Genomic DNA, 7697 nt, shown 5'->3' with positions numbered 1-7697 from the left:
CAATGTCAGGAGCCACCTCCGGGTCTTCCATGCAAGCATCACAAAGAAAACCAAAATACAATCTACACTACTTAACTAATTAACTGTGAGAGTTTAGACTCTCGTCTTGCAGATAGTTTGTCAGGAGCCGCCTCCTGGTCTTTCATGCAAACTACCAAGGGTTACCCTTGGGTCTTCCTATAATACATAAACCAAATGGGCTGGCATTGATACCTTCGAACCATAGAACAATGAGGAAACTCACCTCGAATATAGAAGCTCACAGAAAGAAATCCCTAGTTGTTGCCCTGATGACACCTCTGAGCTGTCAGATCAAAATAACACCGAATTAGCAATTGGGTTCCATTCTAAGGCCCACCATCCATACTTGGGGTAAAATGACCATTTTACCCATGAACCATTATGAACCAAACTGAGGCCCAATTCCATTAACCAAAGGGTCCAAAACCAAAAGATTCACAAAGGCCCACTAATGGCCCAATTTTCCAAATTGGGCCCAACCTCATATGGCTTATCCTAAGCCCATAATTTCCTTAATTACAATTCAGATTACCTCAAGTACCCCCTTATGATAAAATTGGTCAAAGACAAAAGTCAAAAAGTCAAGGTCAGCAACCCAAGTTGACCCAACTCGCCGAGTTGTTCCTTTAACTTGCCGTGTTTTTTCATTTAACTGCGAAGTTGGGAAAAACCAAGCCAAATCGATGAGTTTATCCATAAACTCGCTGAGTTTGCTCAAAACCCAACAACTTAATACAATAAGCACTTAATCCATAAGGACATGGCCCCAAAACATAGATGTGACTTCCTTAAGCTGGAAAACCACGTAAAGTTGCCTACTTTACGTTCATGCATGTCTAAATGAAGCTCTTGAGATTGAAATGGACTTAATAGTTGACTTAATGCATGAATGACACCAAAATCCTCATAAAGTGTGCACCTTTAAGCTCAAGGGTACCAAAACCAACTCATATCTGAAAGAACAAACCCCTTAAATGACTTTACTCCATCATCATCCCAAAAAGAGGACAAAAACACAACAAAACCCAAAATAAGGAGATCTAATCATCTACCAATCAAGGTATGAACTTGATACCTCAAAGTGACTGCAAGAAATGGAGTGATTCTGGATCCAAGACTTCCTTCTCCAAGCTAGAAACTTCAAGATCTTCTAACTCCTTCATAATGCATAAAATGAACACCAAACTCTTTTCCAAGGCTCAAATGCTTGACAATGGAGGATACAACTCGATTTAGGATTTTGATAACAGTGAAGGATGATAAGGAGGCCAGAAAAAGGACTTAAGGCCTTTAAATAGGGTGCAAGACCCTAAAAATTAGGGTTTCCTTCCCAGCTGCCAACTTACCGAGTTAAGGCTCCTCAACTTGTCGTGTTGGTTCATTAAACCCGCGGCTAAAAAGCACCTCGACTCACCGAGTTGAAGCACCTCAACTTTCCGAGTTCCAAAAAGAAATTTACACCCTTGGAAACTACTTCATATCGGAAGTCAAGCGTTACAACTCTCCCCTACTTAAATTAGATTTCATCCTCAAAATCATTCATTTCTAACACTCAGATCATACCAAACATTCCAAGGAACGTAACTAAAGGTTCTTCACATAAAATAACCTTCCCCAGACAATTGAACCCAAACAGAAACTGCCAACCTGAAGAAGAACAATACATAATATCATGTGGAAAACCAACCCTACCTTACTCGAAACCTAAATCTTGAATTCTCGAATTGGTCTGACTCCCTAACAGACCACCTATACTGAATCATCACTCATAAGAAGCCCAGACCAAACAAAGTACTTCCCACCCAGATTATCTTGATGTTCTATAGGAACAAAATCACTATTCATATACAGCTACAGAACACTTATACTTGACAGGAGGCTCAGATAATCCTTCGAGCAGAAGATTCATCCCATCAACGGTTAGACTTAGACAAGAGTTGCGCAACCGGGTTAAATCAACCACTCTGAGATTATTTAATCTACTACAAGCGACTTAACATTTCCTGAACAACAAGCTACTCTACTTTGACATCCCCATTTTCACGGCCAGAAAAGACTGATTTGTTTATGGTTTATTTTAAATAAGAGTAACCTTTTAAGAAAAGTGTTGCGGAATTTGTTCCCACAAAAATATGATAAATATGTTATCAAAGCATTTCCTAAGAAATGTATTTTATTCATTTTAAAACTTTAGGATGTCATCGTCAATACAAAATGTGACATCCCCAATTTCACGGCCAGAAAAGACCGATTTGTTTATGCTTTGTTTTTAAAATTAGAGTAATCTTTTTACAGAAAACAGTTGCGGAATTTGTTCCCAAAACAAAATATGATAGGAATTTATCAAAGCATTTCTTTAAAGAAATGTATTTTCATTATATAACAAAATCTCGGGTCTCATGTTCAATATAGACCAAAAGCATAAACAGAACAACATAGACCTTACACAGTTAATTATAACTACGGACCTAAAATCCATATCTCTCGTTACGCCAGCCAACTTATGCTCTTGTTGTAACGACCATAAAATTCCAACCAATTTAAACTTTTCAAAAACAACCCGATTTCATAAAATTATTACAAAAATGTTTTCAATACAATTATTTCAGAGTCTTCCCAGAATCACATCACAAAACATAATCATGAGGAGCGGTACGATCATGCCTTTGCCTTGCCACGGTCTCCTGAAGAACCTGAACAACATTAAACCACAATTGTAAGCCCGAAAGCTTAGTGAGATATCCCCAAAACACCAATCACAAATACCATACACGCACAACATGCCATATCACAACAGAACACAGAAGAGCCATACACTTCGGGTCTACTGGGTGACTGGTCCGCCGCACCGGCCTTCAGTCCACCTGGTCCACCCTCCGAGTCTAACCACATACATCGAGTCTACAGTGTGATTGGTCCGCCCCCACCGGGCCTTCAATCCACCTGGTCCACTCGCTGAGTCTACAGTATGACTGGTCCGCCCGCACTGGGCCTTCAGTCGGCCTGGTCCACTCTCCGAGCCTCGGCACGTCTGGTCCGCCCTCTATGGGGCCTACATCCTATCCAGACCGCTTGCTGGGCCTTCGGGATAACTGGTCCGTCCTGGGTATGTTGTCCTACAGCACAAAGCAGGTCCCGCCTCAACCCAACCCCAGTCCAAGCAACCATGTGCACATAAACATTCAAACATATAACAATTCGCATCCAATCAAACCGATCTAGCAGATCACAAAGCATAACATCCTCCTAACCAGGATACCGACTGATGAGATATGGTCCACTAGCGTGGGCTAAACTGCCCTGGCGCGCCAGCATGGCCTGGCACGCTCCTGCCAGCCCTGCCTGGCGTTCCCTTGCCAGCCCCTCGCCTGGCACTCCCTTGCCATCCTCTCCTAGTGCGCGCCCGCCAGCCCTGCCTGGGGCGCGCCCTCGAGCCCCTCCCGGCGCCTCCGGGCGGCCTTGCCAACTCCTTCCTAGTTGGGCCTGAATTGGGCTGGCCAAAGGCCTAACCTAATCGTCCCCTATATAATAAATAGTACCTCCTCCATGGAGAGGGACCCTTTCCCTAGACTCTCCCCCAAGTGGTGCAGCCACCACTAGACTTCCCCATGGCTCAGCCGCCACTATACTCCGGCCGGGTGGCTCAGCTGCCACCCACCGCCGTCAGCCACCACCAGCACCAAGATGGTTTTCTCCAGCTATGGAGGACCATCTTAGATCTTCTAGCTGATCTAACTTGACCATCGGAGCCCGCTCCGGGGGCACAGTCCCTGGGGCGGCTCTAACGCGTCTCTCTGATTGTGACTAGCAGATCTCCGCCGCAGCAGAAGATCAGAAGCGTCGTCGGAGGTCCATGTTCCATCATTTGGCGCTATCCCGGACTCAAGCAAGTAGCAAAAGCCTTAGTTGGTCTCAAGCTCGTTTTTTCCCAAGATCCCTTCAGATCTGATGTGTTCTCATCTAAGGTTTGCTCAGATTTGTTCAGTTCTACATTCCTTAGTTCAGATTCGTTTGGATCTTGGCAAAGATATATCCAGATCTAATTAGCTATGTTTCAGATCTTTGGATCTGATGACTTTTTTTTCAGATCTGTTGATCTAATTCATTTTTAGCTTAAATCTCTAGATTTGAAAGTTTTTTGTTTACTTAATCATCTCTCAAGTTTCAAAACACCAGCTCAAACCCGTCTTTATTTAAATTTCCGGGGATAAAGGAGGTTTTGATGAGCCTTCTTCCATTTACGTTCATATTTTGGTGTTTTATGGAACCAACTTGAGAGCTGAAGAACTTTTTGGTGGGTATTTACTTTGTTTTCAGTTTATGTTGCAAAGAAATCACCTTCAGTCTATGATTTTCTTTGCAAGACTCCTTTGAAGTTCTTTACATGGTGTTTCTTTTCAAAAAATTTGAGAAAGAAAACGAAAATATTTTCAGATTTGTTCCTTGTTCATGCTCTTGTTGAACAAGTTGAAAAGAGAACGAAAATTTATCAGATCTTCTTGGTTTTCCAAGATCTGTCCAAGTTTACATCACAAATTTGTGGATCTGTAGATCCATTTCGTTTTAGTTCAAATCCATGGGTGTATACAATTTTCTTCACCCAAATAATCCCTAAGCATGCAAAAACCTTCTTAGATCCGTTTTTGTTTTTATTTTGGGGGCTTGTTTCAGAAGAAAAGAAATTTTTATGAGTTTTTCTCCCATTTCAGTACATATATTATCAGAAAATCGTTTTTAGTAAAGATTTTCTGTGAGCATCTTCACTCCCACTGCAACAACTATTTGTACATACAGCCATATGGCTTGTACATTTCAAAGAACCTTTAAAAAAAGGGGGGGTGAGAAGATTTGATGGGTCTTAACCCACTTTGAGTTGTTTAAGTTGTACACACAGACATACGGCTTGTACATTTCTGTGAACAAGTTTGTTTAAGTTGTATATTCAAATATGTCTAAGTCAACATTGAGAAAGTTGCATTTCACATCAGTGTACCATTTCAGTTAATGGTTTTCAAAAAATATATATGCACAATATACAATTTTTACAGCTTTCTTTTACACTACTTTTGTCACCATTTCGAAATATAATAAAAAAAGGGAAAAGGGTGCATAATGCACCAAACAAATGACGCAGTTGTCAATAGTAAAAAAAAAGTATATTCAATACATATAGCACAAAGAGAAACTCAAATACAACATACAACTGTTGTTTAGCTGTTGTTGTCGTTTCATAGCTGACAAAAAAAAAAAAGGGAATAAGGGTGCTCAGTGCACCAGAGACAGAGCTGTCTACAGAAGTCAGAAACAAAGGACCCCCATCTGGTCCAATTCTTTACGTATAGAAAAAACAAAACAGTTGGGACCCACCGGGTCAACACATTTTCCCGGGCAATCAAGGCAATCCCAATGCCAACAGCCATCGCTGGTCGACTGCTTCCCCTGACCAGCACGAACCAACTACTCACTCCCCGGTCGCGCCTTGCCCCGCCAGTCGACCTACTCAACCCAGATCTAACGAACCTTCAATCGACGACGGCGCTCACCACCTTTTGCTTATTGATTCCGCGCCGGCGACCAAATAACAAGCGCAACCCAATGTCGTCGGCCATCCCAATCACTAGTCGCCAAACAGACCTGCGTTTCCGGTGAGGCTTGTTCTTCCTATCGCCGGTCGTTCCATCTTCAAGAATCATCATCACCGTCAGAACACGCAGCAGAACAACGATGCCTGCAAAGAGTGTGTCACTGAGCTTCAACTACAAACGAAGAACACTAATAGGAAATCGCTAAAATCATCATCGAACAACAATTGTTGGAGTCATTACCGGTCAGTTCGCAGCCCACCTTCAACACAGGTGGTGAAAAACCTACCGCTCCGACGAACTAGCGCATGTCAGGCCGCTTGTTTCCTGTTCGCCGCCGGCAAATAAAGCAGCAACATTGCCAATCGACCCACCAACTCAACTTCACCAGTCAACGACTACAGCTATCGGTCCCCTTCAATCACAACCACCACTGCTCCACAACGCATGTCGGACTCCGACGACTAGAACCCAGTTGCCATCACCGGTCAATTTCATCACCATCAATTATCGCCATCATCAGGGGGGAGAAGGGTGACACCATCGGATCACCATCGAGACTGGGGCCTTTTTCTTCATCAATTCGCTACCGCTGGGTGGCAGCCGTTGCTCCACAACCTGGCACGTCAGACTCCGATACTCGACCTCAATTCCTTGATCCATCGCCAGCGACCAGATTCAAGGTACCTTCGTTCACCGCTCGCTGTTCTGACCTCATCTCCCATCGTTGCCCTCCGGCGACGAACCATAGGGACAGTTGCGTCTGGTAGGATGCATCCTTTGCTCAGTTTCTGTGACGACGGGTACTAATCGACTGGTCCTTTTTTCCAAATCGTAACAAAATATGGGGCGTTCCCTAAATCAATTTTGGGTTGATTATTCAAATGGGCTCCTGAACATGTTATTGGGGCCATAGTTTGAAAATGGGTCACAATATTTAATTTGGATTCCTTTTACATTGGTCTTTATTTTGGGTTGGATCAAAAACTTAATGGGCTAATAACCTATAAATGGTCTAACATTTATTGGGCTGTTTTTCTCATATGGTCTCTTATCATTGGGCTGCCAGAATTCATTTATGTTCTTGGACTATTTCACCAACAGCAAAATACCCAATTTTACAAAAAAAAAGAAACTACTCAGTACTCATGCGCTACATTCCCGCCCAACACAAAATGTTTTCAGAAAATGAGTTGCGATCTGCATCACTCAGACTTTTCAAAAAAAAAAAGGTAGGGAGGGAGAATAGTAGTACACTACTGCTGCTACTCGTGAAGCATTTTGAAATAGCCCTCAACAGTTGTGTTGCTCAGCTATCAGCACTTGTAACTTCAGGCAGCCTTCCTACTCAGCTCTCACCACTCATGTTAACCGGCCCTCGCTAGTCTCGCTGCTTAGCCCCCAGCAGTTGTGCTGCCTGGCTCTCAGCGGTTACACAGCCTGACTCTCAGTAGCCATACGGCCCAGCCCAGCAGCCGCAAATCTCGGTCATCAACATTTACGTTGCCTGACTCTCAGCAGTCGATCCAGCCGTGCACCCCTGTTTTTGTTAGTACTGGGGTCGCCTGACTCTTACCAGCAGCTATGCATCTCAGCTTTCAGCAACTATACATCCACCTTTCCCTTTCTTCACCTCCTCTAAAAAAGGGGGGGGGGGGAATAGTGTTGGTACGACACTATGTAGAAGTGATTTTTATTACCAAGGGGAAGAGTTAAAGTACATAAAAAGCTGACACCATGAATGATGTTGGTATTCCGGATGGAGAGAGTAGCCGCGTGGTCCAACTCTCGGTAGTACTGTTGCCCAACTCTCAATAGTCGCGTTACTCACCTATCGCTAGCAGCTCGCTGCACGGGCCTCAACAGCCCTGCTGGCCAGTTCCTGACAGCAATCTCACTACGTACCACTTGACAATAGCTACACTATCAAGTCCTAAGTAGCACCGCCACATAGTTCTCCGCAAACAGCCGAGACAGCGAGGCATGATTTATTAGTACGACTAGCGAGGCAGCAAAGCATCAGGTACCATTCCGCTTTAACCCAGACTGGTCACGCGAGCTAGACGCATAGATCGTGGGGTGCTACGCCCAATC

General features: G+C 43.7%; 1 long non-coding RNA gene across 1 annotated transcript; it reads right to left on the bottom strand.

Annotated features, from left to right (window-relative positions):
• Positions 1-5162: 5162 nt before the first annotated feature.
• LOC145053976 (uncharacterized) lies at positions 5163-6507 on the bottom strand. The gene is made up of 2 exons (XR_013684638.1): positions 5847-6507; positions 5163-5749 (listed from the first exon to the last, which is right to left on the bottom strand). It is a non-coding gene; the product is annotated as an uncharacterized LOC145053976 (long non-coding RNA).
• Positions 6508-7697: the final 1190 nt, after the last annotated feature.

This window comes from Lactuca serriola, chromosome 5 (assembly GCF_051521515.1).
Source record: "Lactuca serriola cultivar US96UC23 chromosome 5, Lser_US96UC23_V15, whole genome shotgun sequence".
In the NCBI taxonomy this organism is placed as follows: domain Eukaryota; kingdom Viridiplantae; phylum Streptophyta; class Magnoliopsida; order Asterales; family Asteraceae; genus Lactuca; species Lactuca serriola.
The sequence above is the reverse complement of the archived record's forward strand: the minus strand, read 5'-3'. Positions and strand labels throughout refer to the sequence as shown.